General features: G+C 41.4%; 1 protein-coding gene and 1 pseudogene across 17 annotated transcripts in view; one reads left to right on the top strand and one right to left on the bottom strand.

Annotated features, from left to right (window-relative positions):
- Positions 1–20,412, top strand: part of APBB2 (amyloid beta precursor protein binding family B member 2) — a 388,982-nt gene that overhangs the window by 72,454 nt on the left and 296,116 nt on the right. For 16 of the 17 annotated variants that reach the window (XM_055435274.2, XM_055435271.2, XM_055435272.2 and 13 more), the window contains one exon: positions 10,735–10,890. The exons of the other annotated variant lie outside the window; for it this stretch is intronic. The gene's annotated coding sequence lies outside the window, so the exon portion shown is untranslated. The remainder of the gene's footprint in view (positions 1–10,734; positions 10,891–20,412) is intronic. 17 annotated transcript variants of the gene reach the window in all.
- Positions 1–20,412, bottom strand: part of LOC148777849 (uncharacterized) — a 169,771-nt pseudogene that overhangs the window by 72,388 nt on the left and 76,971 nt on the right.

The following is a 20,412-nucleotide window of genomic DNA, read 5'->3' as shown; positions in this document are numbered from 1 at the left end:
GCAGATTTTACTAAGAAACTTAAAGGATATACTTCATGAAGAAGAAAGTGATTCCAGAAGGAAAGTCTGAGATGCAAAAAGGAATGATAAGGAAATTGGTAAACATATAGATAAATATCATTAAAATTAAATAAAAATAAAAATTCAGTGCCTTGGTCATGCTAGTTACATTTCAAGGCACATGTGGATAGTGACTACTATATTGGACAACACAAATATGACACATTTCCATCATCAAAGAAAGTTCTCTTGGACAGCACTGTTGTAGAATAATGGGAGGGAAATATACTAAGATAGTCTCTGGGGTTCATAGACTTTAGGATGCCACTGTTTTGGTATGTGTATAAGATTTAAGAAAACATTGCCCAAAGTGTTTACGATGCCATTTTTTGTAAGATACATATCACTGTTACCTCTGTGAAACTGGAAGAAATGTGCCTCTTAGAATGGATGCAGTAGGGAGCAAGAGCATAAATGAACCACGAGTTGTGATCCTAGTGTGTTGGACCGAGAATAGTCAAGTGAGAGGTCTGACCTGGAGAGAATGCCTGGTGCATACTTGGCATAGAGTATGTCTCAATAAATGTTTGATGAATGAATGGATGATTTTATTGGATGGATGAATGGGAGTCATCAGACTATCCTGGTAGCTGGACTTGGCAACAGGGTTGAAGTCACCCAGAAAGTTTGTGTGAAGTTGTGAGGAGAGTCAGGATGAAGCCTTTGTGAACACCATTTTTAATATTCTAGTGGTCATATAGAAAGGAGCCCAAGAAAGAACATTTGGAAAGATGGGGAAGAACCAGAAAGAGCTCAGGCCACCTGAGAACAAAGGGTGAAGGGTTGAGATGCTGTGAGGATTCTGTTAAGATAAGGCATATGTATTCCCGAATAAGCATCAGCCTGTCCTATGCGATAGGAGAAGCATTGAAAATCACAAATTTTCAATGTTATTATTTCTGCCAGAGCATCTGAGAAGGCTTTATGAAGGAGGTGATATCTGGGCTGGGCCTCAAAGGACAAATAGCTGGCACATCAAAGTAGTAGGGTGAGGCAGTCTAGGCAGATGGAATAACACCAAAAAAAAGCATGAAATTGTTGAGAAGATGTGAAACTCTTGGCAGTAATTCCTAATGAGCCCGACTTTGCTGTGTCCAGCATTTTTCTAGGAAGAAGTCTAATGTTTGTGAAGGAGCATATGTTCCCTAAGATCATAAGCATTCCTTTACTGATCTTAAGATGGAATGGAAGGTAATTAAAGTAACTACAGACCTGGCCAGGTACCTCCCTACTGCTCTGAATAGACCACGCTTTATGTATGATTTTCCCAGCACTCTCTCAGATTACACAGTTTATTACTGAATTTGGGGATTTAAGTTCTGTATTAATGACTGTAGTATATTATTAAGATGATTAGTTATATGACAACTTTAGACTAGAGAGTGGGAAGCAGATTTAGTTTGCTAAAATTCACCAGATCAGAGTGCTAAGAAAATACGGGGCAGATAGGACTTGGCCAGAAATCCCAGGTTCTTGATTTAAAAGCTGTGTAACATCATTCAATTTGATCTCTGGTTCCTCTGCCTTTTCTAAAACCAGCTTGAACATCTGGAAGTTCACGGTTCACGTATTGCTGAAGCCTGGCTTGGAGAATTTTAAGCATTACTTTACTAGCATGTGAGATGAGTGCAATTGTGCAGTAGTTTGAGCATTCTTTGGCATTGCTTTTCTTTGGGATTGGAATGAAAACTGACCTTTTCCAGTCCTGTGGCCACTGCTGCGTTTTCCATATTTGCTGGCATATTGAGTGTAGCACTTTCACAGCATCATCTTTCAGGATTTGAAATAGCTCAACTGGAATTCCATCACCTCCACTAGCTTTGTTCATAGTGATGCTTCCTAAGGCCCACTTGACTTCACATTCCAGGGTGTCTGGCTCTAGGTGAGAGATCACACCATCGAGATTTTGTGGGTCATGAAGATCTTTTTTGTACAGTTCTATGTATTCTTGCCACCTCTTCTTAATATCTAATGCTTCTGTTAGGTCCCTACCATTTCTGTCCTTTATTGAGCCCATCTTTGCATGAAATATTTCCTTGGTATCTCTAATTTTCTTGAAGAGATCTCCGGTCTTTCCCATTCTGTTGTTTTCCTCTATTTCTTTGCATAGATCACTGAGGAAGGCTTTCTTATCTCTCCTTGCTATTCTTTGGAACTCTGCATTCAGATGCTTATATCTTTCCTTTTCTCCTTTGCTTTTCGCTTCCCTTCTTTTCACAGCTATTTGTAAGGCCTCCTCAGACAGCCATTTTGCTTTTTTGCATTTCTTTTTCTTGGGGATGGTCTTGATTCCTGTCTCCTGTACAGTGTGATGAGCCTCTGTCCATAGTTCATCAGGCACTCTATCTATCAGATCTAGTCCCTTAAATCTATTTCTCACTTCCACTATATAGTCATAAGGGATTTGATTTAGGTCATACCTGAATGGTCTAGTGGTTTTCTCCACTTTCTTCAATTTCAGTTTGTATTTGTCAATAAGGAGTTCATGATCCGAGCCACAGTCATCTCCCGGTCTTGTTTTCCTGACCTATATAGTTTCTCCATCTTTGGCTGCAAAGAATATAATCAATCTGATTTCGTTGTTGACCATCTGGTGATGTCCATGTGTAGAGTCTTCTCTTGTGTTGTTGGAAGAAGGTGTTTGCTATGACCAGTGCATTCTCTTGGCAGAACGCTATTAGCCTTTGCCCTGCTTCATTCTGTACTCCACGACCAAATTTTCCTGTTACTCAAGGTGTTTCTTGACTTCCTACTTCTGCATTCCAGTCCCCTATAATGAAAAGGACATCTTTTTTGAGTGTTAGTTCTAGAAGGTCTTATAGGTCTTCATAGAACTGTTTAACTTCATCTGCTGGATCATCAAAAAAGCAACAGAGTTCCAGGAAGACATATATTTCTGCTTTATTGACTGTGCCAAAGCCTTTGACTGTGTGGATCGCAGTAAACTGTGGAAAATTCTGACAGAGGTGGGAATACCAGACCATCTGACCTGCCTCTTGAGAAACCTGTATGCAGGTCAGGAAGCAACAGTTAGAACTGGACATGGAACAACAGACTGGTTCCAAATAGGAAAAGGAGTACGTCAAGGCTGTATATTGTCACCCTGCTTATTTAACTTTATGCAGAGTACATCATGAGAAATGCTGGGCTGGAGGAAACAAGCTGGAATCAAGATCGACGGGAGAAATATCAATAACCTCAGATATGCAGATGACACCACCCTTATGGCAGAAAGTAAAGAAGAACTAAAGAGCCTCTTGATGAAAGTGAAAGAGGAGAGTAAAAAAGTTGGCTTGAAGCTCAACATTCGGAAAACTAAGATCATGGCATCTGGTCCCATCACTTCATGGGAAATAGATGGGGAAACAGTGGCTGACTTTATTTTGGGGGGCTCCAAAATCACTGCAGATGGTGATTGCAACCATGGAATTAAAAGATGCTTACTCCTTGGAAGGAAAGTTATGACCAACCTGGACAGCATATTACAAAGCAGAGACATTACTTTGTCAACAAAGGTCCGACTAGTCAAGGCAATGGTTTTTCCCGTGGTCATGTATGAATGTGAGAGTTGGACTGTGAAGAAAGCTGATGGCCGAAGAATTGATGCTTTTGAACTGTGGTGTTAAAGAAGACTCTGGAGAGTCCCTTAGACTGCAAGGAGATCCAACCAGTCCATCCTAAAGAAGATCAGTCCTGGGTGTTCATTGGAAGGACAGATATTAAAGCTGACACTCCAATACTTTGACCACCTGATGCGAAGAGCTGACTCATTAGAAAAGACCCTGATGCTGGGAAAGATTGAGGGCAGGAGGAGACGAGGATGACAGAGGATGAGATGGCTAGATGGCATCACCGACTCAATGAACGTGGATTTGGGTGGAGTCCGGGAGTTGGTGATTGACAGGGAGGCCTGGTCTGCTGCGATTCATCGGGTCCCAAAACTGAGCGACTGAACTGAACTGAACGCAGTCAAGTCATTTGACCTCTTCATGCCTCACATTTCCCCATTTAAAAAAATAGGCATAGTAATAGTTCCTACTTCAGGATGAAAGATTAGTGGAAAGCACTTAGCAAAAGAATATCCGTTATTGTAATAAAAACGTACCAGAACTTTTTTCAACAAGGAAATACAGTAAGTCAGTGGTTCCCAGCTGTGGCACTGTTGTGAATCAGCATCGTTTGGGGCCAGTTAGAAAAGTGAAGATCTGTGGACACTTCCACAGACATAGTACCCCATCTGCACACCTGGGCTTTGGACTTTGTATTTTTTGGTAGGAACCCCCAAATTTAGGAACCCTTGCTCTTGGGCTGAGTAGCATTTTAGTCTTTTTTTTTTAAACTCTTCTTTGCTGTACAGTATTTTGAACATTGGCTCTTGGTCTTTGTTGAGCATGTGAACTCTTCAGGGTTTTAATCCTAGAGATCATTGTGTACCTTTTCACTCCTGTACCTTCCTTTCCTTTCTCTCTCTCCTCCTTTCCTCATACCCCGCACCTCCATCCCGTATTGAGTTTTTAGACTGTTGGGTTAACTACCTTCTGGACAGCCTAGTTCTCATGCCCTCCCCTCCCCTTAAATAGATTTTTAAAGGAAACTTTGTGAAGGCAGACGTTTGGCATGTTTAGTTTCTAAAAAAAAATAGAATTCAATTTTTTTTATCCTTAAAAAAAATGACTACAGGAAATGATTCTAAAATAACTGATATTCCCCTTGTTAAAACTGAGGTTGTGTTTGGATGGATTCCAGCGTATGTTCGTTTTCCTTGGGTGGGGGAGGGGGGAGGTATGGAGAGTTTTCTTCATGCCAAAAGACACAGATCGTAATCCCTCAGACCCAAGAGTGCCTTTCATATGGTGGCAGTTATTTGGCATATTGTAAAATATAGCCTGGAGATTTAAGAAATAAAATGTTTACTATATTTAGATCAATTAGAATTTTCCTTTTAACTTTTGTGTGTGGCTATTTTGATGGAAAAAGAAACCATTATATTGCAGCAGAAGCATCCTTGCTGCTTAACTCTGTTTAGTTCCTGTTTCTTATATTTCATGTGGATGAGGAATATCAGCTAAATTAGGGCAGAAATTTTGTTCAGTGCTAGATCTCCAGTACCTAGAATAGTGCCTGGCATGTTGTGAGTGTTCAGTAAAAATGTGCTAAGAATGAGCTAACAATTAACCCGAACTAAAAATTGCATCTACCGCTACCTTTACAAGCTCTTGAGAAACTTCCTCAAGTTTCTTCCCTATAATTCCCTGTGCCTGTTAACAGATTTTACTGCATCCTAGGTCTTTGCAGGAAGGGGGCAGGGTCTCTTGTTTGTGGTTGAATCCACAGTGCTGTATCTGGCAGCTTTGTAGTTTCTTAGTAAATATTTGTTGAATGAATACACAGTGCTTTAAAAACTTATGTAATGCCTTCCTATTTGTTTCATTGAGAGTTCCATGAAATTGGCCAGTAGTGTCATCCCAGTATTACAGATGATGAAACAAAAGGTAAAGAGTGTATGTTAGTTATCCCAGAAAGCCTCGGATCATAAGTAGCAGAGCCGGGACCACAGCCTCTACATCTGTTGATTTATTCATCCCTTATTTTTCCCAGAACAGCTTTTGTTGTTGTTCACTCACCAAGTCGTGTCCAATTCTGTGTGACCCCATGGACTGCAGCACACCAGGCTCTCTGTCCTTCAGTGTCTCCCAGAGTTTCCTCAAACTCTTGTCCATTAATTGATGATGCCATACAACCGTCTCATCCTCTGTCACCCGCTTCTCCTCCTGCCCTCAGTCTTTCACAGCGTCAGAGTCTTTTCCGATGAGTCAGCTCTTTGATTCAGGTGGCCAAAGTATTGGAGCTTTAGCATCAGTCCTTCCAATGAATATTCAGGGTTGATTTCCTTTAGGATTGATTGGTTTGATCTCCTTGCAGTCCAAGGGACTCTCAAGTGTCTTCTCCAACACTACAATTCAGAAGCATCAGTTCTTCCTCGCTTAGCCTTCTTTATGGTCCAACTCTCACATCCATCCATGACTACTGGAAAAATCAAAGCTTTCACTAGATGGACCTTTGTCATCAAAGTGATGTTCCTGCCTTTTAATACATTGTCTATGTTGGTCATGGCTTTTCTTCCAAGGAGCAAGCATCTTTTAATTTCACGGCTGCCGTCATTGTCCTCAGTGACTTTGGAACCCAAGAAAACATTGTTTCCAGTTTTTCCCCATCTATTTGCCATCTGGTGATGGGACTGGGGTTGCACAGAGTCAGACACGACTGAAGTGACTTAGCAGCAGCAGCAGCAGATGGGACTGGATGCTGTGATCTTAGTTTTTTGAATACTGAGTTTCGAGCCATCTTCTTCACTCTTATCTTTCACCCTCATCAACAGGCTCTTTAGTTCCTCTTCACTTTCTGCCATTAGAGTTGTATCATCTGCATATCTGATGCTGTTGATATTTCTCCTGGCAGTCTTGAGTCCAACTTGTGATTCTTCCAGCATGGCATTTTGTATGATGTACTCTTCATATAAGTTAAATAAGTAGGGTGATGATATATAGCCTTGTCATTTGTATTCTTTTTCCAATTTTGAACCAATTTTGCTTCCAAAGAACAGTTTTTAGAACATTAGAAAGCATAAGTTTCACCCCTTCCAAACTGTTGCAATCCTTTTTACTTGAGAGCCTGACAGGGGACGTTACTGTATGAAACCTTTTCAAAATTTTCATGTCTCAGACTTCATTGGGTGCCAGTTTCGCTTATAGATTTCAGTTGCTGATGATGTGTAACTTAAAACACAGCCCTCCTTATTTCAAATAACTTATACTCTCCTCTCCCAAATATTTTAAGATGTGAAGTTATCAATGCTCTCAGTCTAAGTTTTTAAAATAAAATTTCCCTCACCACGAGAGGAATGTCCTCTGACATATTCTTGCCTGGTCCTCCTGATGGTTTTGAGAGAGAACTTTCAGAAGTATTGAATTGGCTTGGCTAATACTTCTGGACTCAGGCTCAGGAAGGACAAACTTTCCCTGTGATATTAAAATGGGATAAAATGCTGACCATCCATGTAGGATTCTCAGATAGTGGCAGTATACAGGGGCACGTTTTGCCAAAGACATTGAGCGAGGGTAAAGAACCAAGTCGCACACAGTCAAGGTTCCCAGTAAGAAAGGGTTTCAAAATCAATGAATCTCGTCTAATTTCCGTTTAGTCTCTCACTGAGAAAGATAATTTTGTGATTTCAGCAAGACTGTGCCAAATTTGATTAGCAGGTCAGAGTTCATTCTACCAGACTGCTAAATTTAAACTTATTGTCATTACCTTACAAGTGACTTTCCAAGAGTTCCTGGAACAATACTCTCCTACCAAGCTTTGATTTCATTGTGAAATAGCAACAAGAATCTGATTCCTTTTGCCCTCTGTGGACATTATCTGTTAGCATCAGAGCAGAAGCACAGAAGGGGATGAATAAACTGTCAATATTGTCTTTCCTCCAGGGTCCAGCCATGGACATAGTGGGGAAGGAGCAGTTTGATGTGGAAAAAAATATGAGTTTTTTCGGGCGCCTGACTCCTGAGATGAGGCGGGACAGGGCCATTGTGTTGGTCCCCGCGCTTACAAAGCTGGCTCACATCGTCCTTGGATGCAGCCTTTTTTTTAGCGGCTTCACAGATCCTGCCTTTGTGGTCCCGCTGCACAGTAGGCACGGGGTGATGGGAGGGAACTCAATGAAGGCTTTTCAGGGAGCGTTTCTGAGTTCGTCACTGCCATCTGTCCTCTCCTCTCCCTTACTCATCAGGCTGTTCACATCTGTGGGACTCCTAGGTTTCTGACTAGTGTGGTGTGGATGCTATAGGTAAATGCTGAGAAAGAAGCGAAGAAGAGCAGTGTTCGTATAGGTCACTAGAGGAAGTGAGGAAAAGCCCTGCTTGCTTACCCCCACGCTTGTATCTGGCATAGGAGATGGAGCGTTAGGATTATTTTATTTTAGTTATTGGTGACTCTCTTCTTTCCTTTCCTTCCTGTTCCTTCCTTCCTTTCTTTTCAAACAATGTTTTATTAAAGTGTAATGGACCTACAACACTGTTAGTCCTGGGTACACAGCATAAAGATTTGCTGTTTCTGTACTTTACAAAATGATCCCCACTCTGTTTCTTAATTTTTGAAATCAATAATAACTCTTCCCTAAAACTTTTGGAAGGAGGGGGCTCAGTCTGGATGTCTGACCATTTAGTAGATTATTTACCTCCAACAGTGGGGTGAGCACGCATCCCTCGCCTCACCCACAGGTGGCTCACAGGTGCCGGTGTTGTTTTCTCTTGTTGAAAACCTCTTGTCCTGCTTCGAGCAGTGGAGCCGTGCTGTCATCAGCAGGACAAGTACTAGGACCAGAAAGCTTTTGGCGTGACAGGCGGTTTCTGTTCAAGGCACCTGCTGCCCGCTCACACTGCAGCCATTGTTTCTCCGGCAGAGCGGGTTATGGGCAGAGCCTCATCTAGTTTAGCCCAGCTTTGAGTCTCTGCTTTTCTTTTCCTGCATGCATTTCATCTTTTGACAGAATGCATTTCTTGCTGAGATACTATAGTGGTGGATAGAGCACTTGGTCACAGTGGAGCTGGTGATCTGGACTTATCCCTGTCCCACCAGCTGTGTGGCTTTGGAAGAGACATTTGACCTCTCTGGGCCACAGTGTCCTCATTTGTAAACTGAGGACGTTGGCTTCTTAGAGTGATGGACTGCCAGGTACCCCAGTGTTAGTTGCTCAGTCGTGTCCAACTCTTCATGACCTTATAGACTGTAGCCCACCAGGCGCCTCTGACCATGGAATTCCCCAGGCAAGAATACTGGAGTGGGTTGCCATTCCCTTAAGATTCCACCATTGTATTTTGTGTTTTCTGAGATGCCAGGAATATCAGAAATGGTGTGTGGCAGTGTTTACTAAGGGCTGTACTCCTGTGAAATCTTAAGTAGCATCAGGAAATTTTTAATAAGTGACAGTTGTATAGTGTGGCTAGTGATAGAGAAATTTAGATGCATTAGTTAAGGGAGAGGAATAACTACGTTTCTGTTTCTTTGTGACAGGTTTGCAAAATCAGTAAAAATTTCTTGTTCCTAGAAAAGTAGTTGTTCAACCCTGGGGGTGTTATTGGACACTTGGCTTTTGAACTTCTAAATGAAGAATTACAGAGTTCAGATAAATGAAGCCTTTTAAATTTTAGCTCTTATTCTTCAGATAAGAGGAAGTCCACAAATGAGGCTAATGTATTATATTGGTATTCCATTTCTGATTTGCATTCCCATACTGTTTAATAAGAAAAACTTTATTTAAAAATATTCTAATTCTAAAAATGATACATATTAATTATAGAAAACTTGGAAAAACACTAAGATGTAAACACAAATATGTATAATTCCATGATCCAGAAATCACCATTATTGTTCATGCTTTGAAATCTTTAGATTATATACACTCAATTTGTAGAACAAAACTGGGATTATACCACAGATAGATAACTTGATATCTTGCTTTTTTCCTGCTGTGTTCCTTTTGAAATTATTTTTGCCACAGAGGTTTCAAATGAAGATGGAGATTAATGTAATATTATGCTTGGCACACTTGTGTCAGGGTCTGTGACTTACAGAAATAGAATTGTGGACCTAGTATCTGAAAATAACATATGTTTCGTTCTCTCTTGAATCAATATTTGTGGTATATTGATGCTGTCAAAACTATTACTATAACTAACAAAGACTTTTTAACCTGTTCTTAATTGTTCAATAATTCCTTTTATAAGATTCCCTCATTTTTCTGTTTCTAAATTCAGTTAGCCTAAGTTATTTTAGCAGTTTCCCTGGATGCCTTGATTCTTCAAGCTGAAGCATAGTAGCTTGTGTGGGCCAGGCTGCAGGTTTGGCCTGAAGTAGGATAGTTAAATGATTCCTTTTGCCTGAACATATTATACATTGATAATATTTATGATTCACTTGAATACTGGTTTTCATACATCATTTTCCTCTGTTAGGAAATGAAAGATGATTAGTTTCTCCTTTGGGTTATTTAGCCTGTGAAGTTTTCTGCTACACTATTCACTTTGCATTGAAAATACATTCTAAATCCTGAACCACACTGGAATTTTTTGTGACCTTTCCCTTCTGGGTCTTTTGGTGATGCCCTTTGAAGTCCTGAAATGCTTTTGTATTTGATTGAGATTAAATCTGGGTTTCATTTTACTTTTTTAAAACATATTGAGCAAGTTAATTTTCTGTTCGGGTTCCTAAGGGGAATGATCCCAGCCCTCTGTGTCCCAAGAATTCAGTCCGAGCCTTGCCAGAACATTCCTGTGGTTTTCCACAGGGCAGATCAGTGTGTTCATGAAATTTTAGTTGTAGCTCGTGTTTTCTGTGGTTAATTAAAACATCTGGCTTTTAAATTTTCCACAAACAGAGCATAAGCATTTGGCCAAACCTTTTTAGTGATAATTAAACACTTCAATCCTCCCCCTCAGAATAGCCCAAACTTGTAAGGTGTCTTTAGGAGACCTTATAAACTGTTGTCTCTGTTCATTAATGATTTTAAATGTTTGGAGGATGCTGGGGGTTCTCTTGCCAGACATACAGTCCTGAGAGAGAGAGTGTTTGTGACTGTGAATTCCTCTAATGGATTCCGGCCTTCCCCCCCTCCAGGTTGGAGCTGCTGTGGGTGAGCTGCTGCCGTCCGTAGCCAAGCATGCTGTGGTTGGATCTGCCCAGCCGGGGAACAGAAACGTTTGCTGGATGGAAAATCCATAAAAGAAAGCTCCTGTGAAAGCCTGAGACAGACGATAACTTAAGCAAGATCAGGTTGGTCTAAGATCAGAGAGGCTGGGGAAAGTGGGTTGAATCACATGGGGAAGGTGGTTTTGTTCATTTCAGGGAGTGTTTTTGAGACAACCCTAAATAATCATTCCCAGTTATTTGAGGGATTCCTGGCCATGGCACAAATGGCAGACAGCCTGACAAACTGCTGTATGCGGTGTATTGTTATCCTCCTTTCTTTCTTTTCCTTTCCTCTCTCCTCTGTCCCATCCTCTCTCTCACAGAGAAGAGAGGAAGGTCTTAAGCTTAGCAAATGTCCAACAAACCACAACCAGAGGTCACCCATAATTACTCCTTGATCTTGGCTTTATTTTGGGGGGAAAGCCTGGACTTGTCCTGACACTCTCTGAGACTTGCCCTCGTGTGTGTTTCCACACTAGAAAAGGTGGATTGTGGAGACCTGCCACATTTTGGGGGAGGCGGGGTACTTCTGTGTGTGTTCCTTTGGTTTGCTTGGCAAATTTTTACTTACTCTTAAATCTCTCTCCAAACAAAAGCTAGCAGCACACTTGTTTTCAACAGTGTGTGCACTTGGTGTTAAGATACCCAGGACGAAGGAGAAGAAATATCCTGTAAACAATAGGAATATAACTAAATGCAACATAGCCTCACTGTGAAGGAGGAGAAGGAAACTGCATAACCCGCCTCACACGTGGCGGTAAGATGGCAAAGAATTCATTCTGAGAAAGGGTATCATGCAGGGACAGACACTGAAAACACTTTGTATTCAGTGTTCAGTGGTTACACGTAATAAGCAGAAGGGAATGAGTCAACAGTCTTCAGAGCCTGTGAAGTAGTGAGTGTCTGTTGGCTTTGCCCACCCATCATCTCTTTCCTTCTTTCAATAAATCATCTGGATTTCCCCTGAGCCATCAGTCACCCTTGCTTTGTTTTCAGCCCATGTAGTCAGAGGAGGTGATGACTCCATTGCTTCTGTCGTGGACGTGTGACATCAGCTTGGCTAGTCAGGGTCACAAGGATCCATTGTGGAGGTATGGAATTATGAAACTGTTGCAGAGAGCTTTTTCCTATCTGTGAGTTTGTTAAGCTGGAGCTGCTAGTGACCCTCTTTGTTACCGTGTAGGAAGACCCTTTCTGAGAATGAAGTCAACATAGAGGAAATCAGAGTAGGCTGATGGAGGAAAGGGAATGGGGGTAGGGGGACACATAATACCCATGTTATACCCACCATGGGTGGGCCCAGACCCAGCAGTCCCAAAAGCCAGCAGCTCCAGTTTCACTCTCCCAGAAGGTTAGATAGGTGGTTTGAATTAGGGGTTGATCACCTATATCCAAAAACATCCTGATTTGCCATACCTTTCAGTGTGAAGTCTTCGCATGAAATGACCATGGCACAGCCCCTGTCCTCAGGGGCTTGCAGTGATAGGCCAGATCAGATCAGTATTTGGCTAGCTGACCCACAGAGTGAAAGTGTGTCCCCAGAGGTAAGAGCAAAATTCTGTGACAGTCAGAGAGATGCGGAATTATTATTATTATTCTGCTGGCTTGGGAAGAGACTAGCAGAGAGCTGTTATTTCACAGAGGAGGAACAGGCACGTATTTAGAACTATATTTAATTCAATTACTTGCTTTTTTGAGTCTGAAAGAAAGGGAGGCTTTCCAGAGCCTGTAGTTAATTGCAGATAAAGAAGATAATTTCAGAGTTTCACCAGTAGTAGAATCTTGGTATTTACTGTAAACACAATTGTTTCAGGAGCAGCCAAATGAGAGGTTATCAAAAAGTTGTCCAGAGTTGAACACCAGAGGGGAACAACTGCTCTTCTCACCAGAAACATGAGTTGGCTTTCTGGTGTAAGCAGAATTCCAAATGCATCATGAACTTTACTGATTTGTTTCCTCTTCTCAAGGTTGGGCTTTATGATTATTACTTTGTGTTTCTTATAATTGAAATTATTTGTCTTTAAAAAAATTAATAGTCTTTGTTTGGAGGAAGCTGCTATAGGTTTCAGAAAGGCTGAGCAGAAAGTGGAGTTTCCATACTCTTTGCCCTGTTGTTATTATTCAGTCTCTAGGTCATGTCCAGCTCTTTATGACCCCATGGGCTGCAGCATGGCAGGCTTCCTTGTCCTTCAGTGTCTCCCAGAGTTTGCTCAAACTCATGTCCTTTGAGTCGGTGATGCCATCCAAGCATCTCATCTTCTGTCACTCCTTTCTCCTCTTGCCCTCAATCTTTCCCAGCATCAGGGTCTTTTCCAATGAGTCAGCTCTTCACATCAGGTGGCCAGAGTATTGAAGCTTCTGTATCAGTCCTTCTAATGAATATTCTGGGTTGATTTCCTTTAGGATTGACTGTTTTGATCTCCTTGCTGTCCAGGGGACTCTGAAGAGTCTTCTCCAACACCACAATTCAAAAGCGTCAATTCTTTGGCACTCTGCCTTCTTTTCTGGTCTGATTCTCACACCCGTACATGACTACTGGAAAAATCATAGCTTTGATTCTACAAACCTCTGTTGGCAAAGTAATGTCTTTGCTTTTAAATACTCTGTTTAGGTTTGTCATAGCTTTTCTTCCAAGGAGCAAGTGTCTTTTAACTTCGTGGCTGCAGTCCACACCATCCACAATGATTCTGGAACTGAAGAATATAAAACCTGTCACTATTTCCATTGTTTCCCCATCTATTTGCCATGAAGTGATGGGACCAGATGCCATGATCTTAGTGTTTTGAATGTTGAGTTTTTATTCAGCTTTTTCCCTCTCCTCTTTTACCTTTGTCAAGAGGCTCTCTAGTTCCTCTTCACTTTCTGCCTTTAGCGTGGTATCATCTGTATATCCAAGGTTGTTGATATTTCTCCTGGCATTCTTAATTTCAGCTTATGATTCATCCAACCTGGCATTTGGCAACATGTACTCTGCATATAAGTTAAATAAGCAGGGTGACAGTATACAGCCTTGATGTACTTCTTTCCCAATTTTGAACCAGTCCATTGTTCTATGTCTGGTTCTAACTGTTGCTTAATGGCCTGCATACAGGTTTCTTAGGAGGCAGGTAAGATTACATCTGTCTTAATCATTACCAGTGATTACTGACTGAAGGATTTACATGTTTGGTATATTATTTCAAGAATTTAAAGTGTTTTCATTAATGATTATATGAACTGAGTCTTCACACAAAGAAAGATAAATTTTATAAAACGATTATTTTACTAAATGAAAACTGTCAATTAAAATGTCTTGGGTTTCGGGTTTATAGTTGGGGATATATGTTTTATGCAAATTGGACCTTTTTTGTAATATAAAGTGCTGCTGCTGCTACTGCTGCTAAGTCACTTCAGTCGTGTCCGACTCTGTGCAACCCCATAGACGGCAGCTCACCAGGCTCCCCCGTCCCTGGGATTCTCCAGGCAAGAACACTGGAGTGGGTTGCCATTTCCTTCTCCAATGCATGAAAGTGAAAAGTGAAAGTGAAGTCGCTCAGTCATGTCCAACCCTCAGCTATCCCATGGACTGCAGCCTACCAGGCTCCTCTGTCCGTGGGATTTTCCAGGCAAGAGTACTGGAGTGTGGTGCCTTCTCCGATATAAAGTGTTAGGTACACTTTTATCCTTAAGAGTGCTGTTTTTGCCTTTTGTTGGTATGGTTCTCAATAGACTGCTTGCTGTGAAGACATTAATTATATTAGAAACATCCGTTCCGTTCAGTTCTGTCGCTCAGTCGTGTCCGACTCTTTGCGACCCCATGGACTGTAGCCTAACCAGGCTTCTCCATCCATGGGATTCTCCAGGCAAGAATACTGGAGTGGGTTACCGTTTCCTTCTCCAGGGGATCTTCCCGACCCAGGGATCGAACCCGGGTCTCCCGCATTGGAGGCAGACGCATTAACCTCTGAGCCACCAGGGAAGCCCCTTAGAAACATAAGGACTGCAAATTTTTATCTCTTCTTTAGTTACGACTTTGTAAAAATTGTGAATGCATAAAATCAGAAAAGGAAAAAAGTGCTTTATTGTGATGTTTGGATTCTAGTTGGCCATTTTATCTTGTTTTCTAGTAAAGTTACAATTTTGACTTATATTTTTAATGTGAAAAAATATTAATTTTGTCTTGGTGAGATTCAGAGACATTTCTTCTCCCTGTCATATAGCTAAAAGCAGACATCTATTATTGGACTTTAATCAGATTTTAAAATCACACGATTAGATTTAGAACATGTTTTCTGCAATTCCATTAGTAGGTCAAGCCCTGCCTCCTGTTTTCCGGAGGGCTCAGTTCTCCAGGATGGCTTATCTGCTTCCTGCTCTTTCTTTGTAATCTTCTCATTTCCACCTGTGTGGCGCTGACGTGTTTGTTACCTGGCCCCTTTGCTTTCCTTGCAGTCCTTTGGTAGATAAGGTCACTTCATAAAAGGACATCCAGGGAGCAACATGGAATTACTCTTTTTATTTTCATTTAAGAGAAAAAACAATAGGTAAGCTTTTGTTTATTTCTCTAGGACCTGAAAATGGGTATCACAAATATTTTAACCTGGTCACTCCTTTCAGTATTTTCTTTTTCTTGGTGTCCTTTTAAAAAATCCTTGTGACCTATTCACAGAATGATGAATGACCCTCTGATGAGTGTAGTATAATGTTCCAAGAGGCTGTCGTCCTGTTGGTCTTGCTTTTCTTAGGGAACTGAAATGCAGTAGGGCTGAGTGAGGGTAACTTCTGAACTGCCCTTTAGTTTGAATGCAGTCTGAAGTTAGAGGTTTGAAGTAACTGAGCTGCTACAGTTAGAGTTGTGGTGCAATTACATTTGTGAAGTTTCCTGCTTATTTATAATAATATGGTTGCAGATAAAGCCAAAATCAGGTCAATGTGGTCACATTTGGTGAGGCTGGTACAAGAATAAAGAGCATGTCTGTAACTGGCTTTCATTAGGAGAAACCACGTTCGTGTGAAACCTTTAATGAGGATGTTTATGGTAAATGTACCTATTAATAGAGTTTGGAATGTTGCATCTTTTGAGTTTTTTCATGTCTTTATATTTGTCTTTAAAAAAAACTATAAGGTACTAGGTTTCCTTTAAAGGCCTTCAAAGGTACCATATTCAGGCGACATGTAGCAGTTCAGTTCAGTTCAGTCGCTCAGTCGTGTCCGACTCTCCGCGACCCCATGAATCACAGCACGCCAGGCCTCCCTGTCCATCACCAACTCCCGGAGTACACTCAAACTCATGTCCACAGAGTCGGTGATGCCATCCAGCCATCTCATTCTCCGTCGTCCCCTTCTCCTCCCGCCCCCAACCTTTCCAGCATCAGAGTCTTTTCCAGTGAGTCAACTCGTCACATGAGGTGGCCAGAGTATTGCAGTTTCAGCTTTAGCATCAGTCCCTCCAATGAACATCCAGGATTGATCTCCTTTAGAATGGACTGGTTGGATCTCCTTGCAGTATAAGGGACTCTTATCATTTATTTTAGTATAATTACTGATGTAAGAACAAGCGGTGGTTTCTCAGTCCCGTAATGATCTATAATGAAGGAAACATTTAATCTGATGATACTGTCCGAATATGACCTATATACATGATATGGTAACTGTTTAGAAATTCTCAAGTTTCCAAATTGATTATTACTGTTCAAAAAGAATTGATCTTCATTTATAAACAAAAATAAGTCTGTTGGATGTTTTTGCATAGACAGTGTCCAAGCCAGTAATTTATTTTGAAAACGAATATCAACATCAGTCTAGCTTTCATTAGGAAATTGCTCTATATAGTTTGCTGCTGCTGCTGCTGCTAAGTCGCTTCAGTCGTGTCCGACTCTGTGCGACCCCATAGACGGCAGCCCACCAGGCTCCCCTGTCACTGGGATTCTCCAGGCAAGAACCCTGGAGTGGGTTGCCATTTCCTTCTCCAGTGCGTGAAAGTGAAAAGTGAAAGTGAAGTTGCTCAGTCATGTCCGACTTTTTGCGACTCCATGGACTGCAGCCTACCAGGCTCCTCCGTCTGTGGAATTTCCCAGGCAAGAGTACTGGAGTGGGGTGCCATCGCCTTCTTGGATATAGTTTGCTAGTGTGTTCTTTTAAGAAATTAAAGGAAACAGTTTTTCTTGCGTTCTTCATGCTGCTGAGGCCCTTTGAGGACAGAATTTAGAGTCTTTGTAACTAGTCCACGCTTGGTTTCTTAAGGGTGGTTTTCTTGATGACTTTAGGTTATAAGTAGTTTGTGAGTGCTGTGGCTCTTTTCTGGTGTCCAGTTCAAGTATGACAGTGGCAGTGCCTGGGCAGGTAAGAGGCAGTTAGTGGCTTTACCAGAGACTTATCTCAGAAATAGAAAGTCTGGAGTTCCAACCGTGTCTTTAGGCCCTCGATGATTCTCAAGTTGGATGAAAAATGACGGCTGATCTTGGGGGAGGCATTAATTTGTGAGTGCTAAGAGATGCTGAATTAATTTTACTTGGTTCAGTGCAATTCAGTTAAATTCCAAATGAACTTGTTAACAGTATTAACAAAGTCAACTTTGGTAGTTGCTGGAGGGAACAAAAATGAAGTATCCTAGGGGAGAAATAGCCAGAATACAAGCCCTTGTGGGAGAGCTAACATTTTATTGAGCTTGTCTAGTGTGCTGAGAACTTAAGCATTTTCTCGGCTCTTGGTGGGACTGTATGGGGGTGGGGAGAATCCACACAAGCATCCTACGAGAGAGACAGTATTACCTGTTTTACAGGTGAAAATACTCTGGAGCTGAGAGATCGAATGGTTTTATCCAAGTCTCCCAGCTACTGATTTAAATTTGAATCTAAACTTGTTTCCCAAATTTCATGATATACCTGTATAAATAAAAAGTTTTGCACAGCTTACAAAGTGGTTGGTCTGTACAAAGCTCTGTGTGTCTCTTTCATCGTTATAACTAGTGAGGTAATAAAGGCCCAAAGTACTATATGAGTAGGATGCTTTGGAGTTTCCAAGTAGAGAGTGATTAACATGGATGTAGATTAATCTGGAAAAGTGGCATTTTGTTATTTTTGATAAATAAGTAGGTAGAAAGTTGTCAGTAGATGGGAGTTTTTCAAGGTTTTTTACCTGAGGAAAATGCCTCATCAGACCCTCAAAGGCAGAAATAAAAATGCACACCTGTTTGGAGGTCTGTCCATGATTTTACAGCCAAGATATGTGGCCTAGCCACATACTCGGTCAACCTGTTGTCAGCTACCTGGAGGTATCTGTTTGCTGAGGGAATCAGACACTCCCAAGTAGCTTACTTAGAGAAGAAAGGAAGAATGTCATCCTGGACTTCCTTGACTATCCCCAACTATCCCTGACCATGACTCTGCACTTCTTGTCTGGGGAGCTTCGAGCTTCTTGGCACTGTCTGCCATGGAGGCCCTGTGGCATTTGACCATGAGGAGGGATTAAGGTGTTCAACTCTATGATGGCTTCAGACTTCCAGTGTTTCCATTTGCTAGTATTCATAGTTGAGTACTGCTCTGATCTCCATGGACTTTAGCCTGCCAGGCTTCTTTGTCCATGGAATTATCCTGGCAAGAATACTGGAGTGGGTTGCCATATCCTACTCCAGGGGATCTTTCAGACCCAACAGTTGAACCTGAGTCTCTAGCATTGCAGACGGATTCTTTTACCACCGAGTCACTGGGGAAGTCCAGATAAATGTGTCCCCTCCCCAAATTCACATGGTAAAATCCTAACCTCCAAAGATGATGGTGTGAGGAGGCGGTGGCTTTGGGAGGTGCTTAAGTCATGAGGGTGGAGCCCTGATTACTGCCATATAAAAGAGGCTCCGGAGACATCCTGGCTCCTTCTGCCATTTGAGAACACCGTGAGAACTCCAGCAGTGAATTGGGAAGAGGGCCCTCACCAGACGGTGGCTGTGCTGGTACCTCGAGCTGGACGTCCAGCCTCCAGAACTGTGAGAAAGAATGCATTTCTGTTGTCTGTAAGCCACCCAGTCTGTGGTGTTTTATCATAGCATCCCGTGTGCTCTAGGATAAACACCGAGGAGATGGTAATCTCTCTCCCCCTACCCGCCCGATCCTGCAGTTGTGTCTTAGACAAAGAATGGAGAAAAAAGGAAAAGGTCAGCTGCACGGTACTCTTCACGAAGCTGTGATTGCCAGGCTCCAGCTTTGATCCATGATGCTTCTGGTTTGGTTTGTAGAATCTGTGTTGTCTAGAAGAGCGTGACTTGTTCTGTGATGGGTTGATTGTCTGGCAGTTCCGTGATGTGGTTTGAGACAAAGCAGGTCAGTTGTAATACTTACATTATATGCAGAAAAGGGACTGCTGTTTGAGATTGAATTATCTTATAAAGTAGATGCCACTGGAGGGCAATTTGGTAACATATTTCAAAATTTAAAATCACCAGCAATTTCATAAATAGGTTTTGTTAACTCTGCCAAGGTATTTGTACAAGTTTTACTCATAGCTTATTTGTAAAGAATGAAGGAGCTCTACATGTATGCCAATTTGGAATTATATCATTTATATATATATATACACACACATACAGTTGTATATATACATATGTGCATTTATCTATATAAAATGAGAAAAATCTTTTCCAAATCATGTGAATATCATTTCCTTTTGTATAAATGTTTTCAGTTCAGTTCAGTCACTCAGTCGTGTCCGACTCTTTGCGACCCCATGAATCACAGCATGCCAGGCCTCCCTGTCCATCACCAACTCCTGGAGTTCATTCAAACTCATGTCCATCGAGTCGGTGATGCCATCCAGCCATCTCATTCGTTGTCGTCGCCTTCTCCTCCCGCCCCTAATTTTTCCCAGCATCAGAATCTTTTCCAGTGAGTCAACTCGTTGCATGGTACTTATATCTTGTTCCTCATGGAAAAATATGTACTGTTATTACACCCAAAAACTTTTATTTCTTTTCTGTATTATTTGAGTTTTCTAGCCATTTTCACTTATTCATTTTTGTTCCTTTTAAACAAGAATAAAGAGCTAGCTGGGCAGTGTATGATCATGACCATAACCATTCATAATATTTTTAATACAGTTTATAAAACCTTACTGAATGTTTTTAAAAACACTGTAAATTTCCCCCTTTATCTTGCCTCTTTACAGGCAGAGGAGATAGGTAATTTTTATGGGCAGAGTGGTAAAGTATATGCTAAGCCAGCGAACGTTCCCTTGAAAGCTTTTTAGCTAAAACATTGAGTTGAGAATGAAAAAAGAGAAAGATATTTACCAAATGTGATTTGAAGGACAAAGAATCCCATCGTGCTGAAGTGTGTCTGAAAGTGTACACTTATGCTCAGTTTGTTTGCTTTAAATATGAGCTTTGGACTGAATTGTATTTGCTTTTCAGACCACAAGGCTGGAGGTGGCCGTGGAAGTCTCCAAAATCTGATTGCTAATCAAGAGAGCTATTTGCTAAGAAAGGCCTGCCTGTTTGGACTAGAAGTAATGACTGATGCACAGATAAAGCCAGGGTGCCTTTTAAGTAACTTATGACTTCTGTGTCTAGATTTTGCTTTCCTCTTAATTAAAACTCCCCAGACAGGAGTCATAGGTCAAAAGAGGTGACTCCCCTAA

Source organism: Moschus berezovskii, chromosome 5 (assembly GCF_049115385.1).
Source record: "Moschus berezovskii isolate FMDL1 chromosome 5, NW_MosBer_1.0, whole genome shotgun sequence".
In the NCBI taxonomy this organism is placed as follows: domain Eukaryota; kingdom Metazoa; phylum Chordata; class Mammalia; order Artiodactyla; family Moschidae; genus Moschus; species Moschus berezovskii.
The sequence above is the reverse complement of the archived record's forward strand: the minus strand, read 5'-3'. Positions and strand labels throughout refer to the sequence as shown.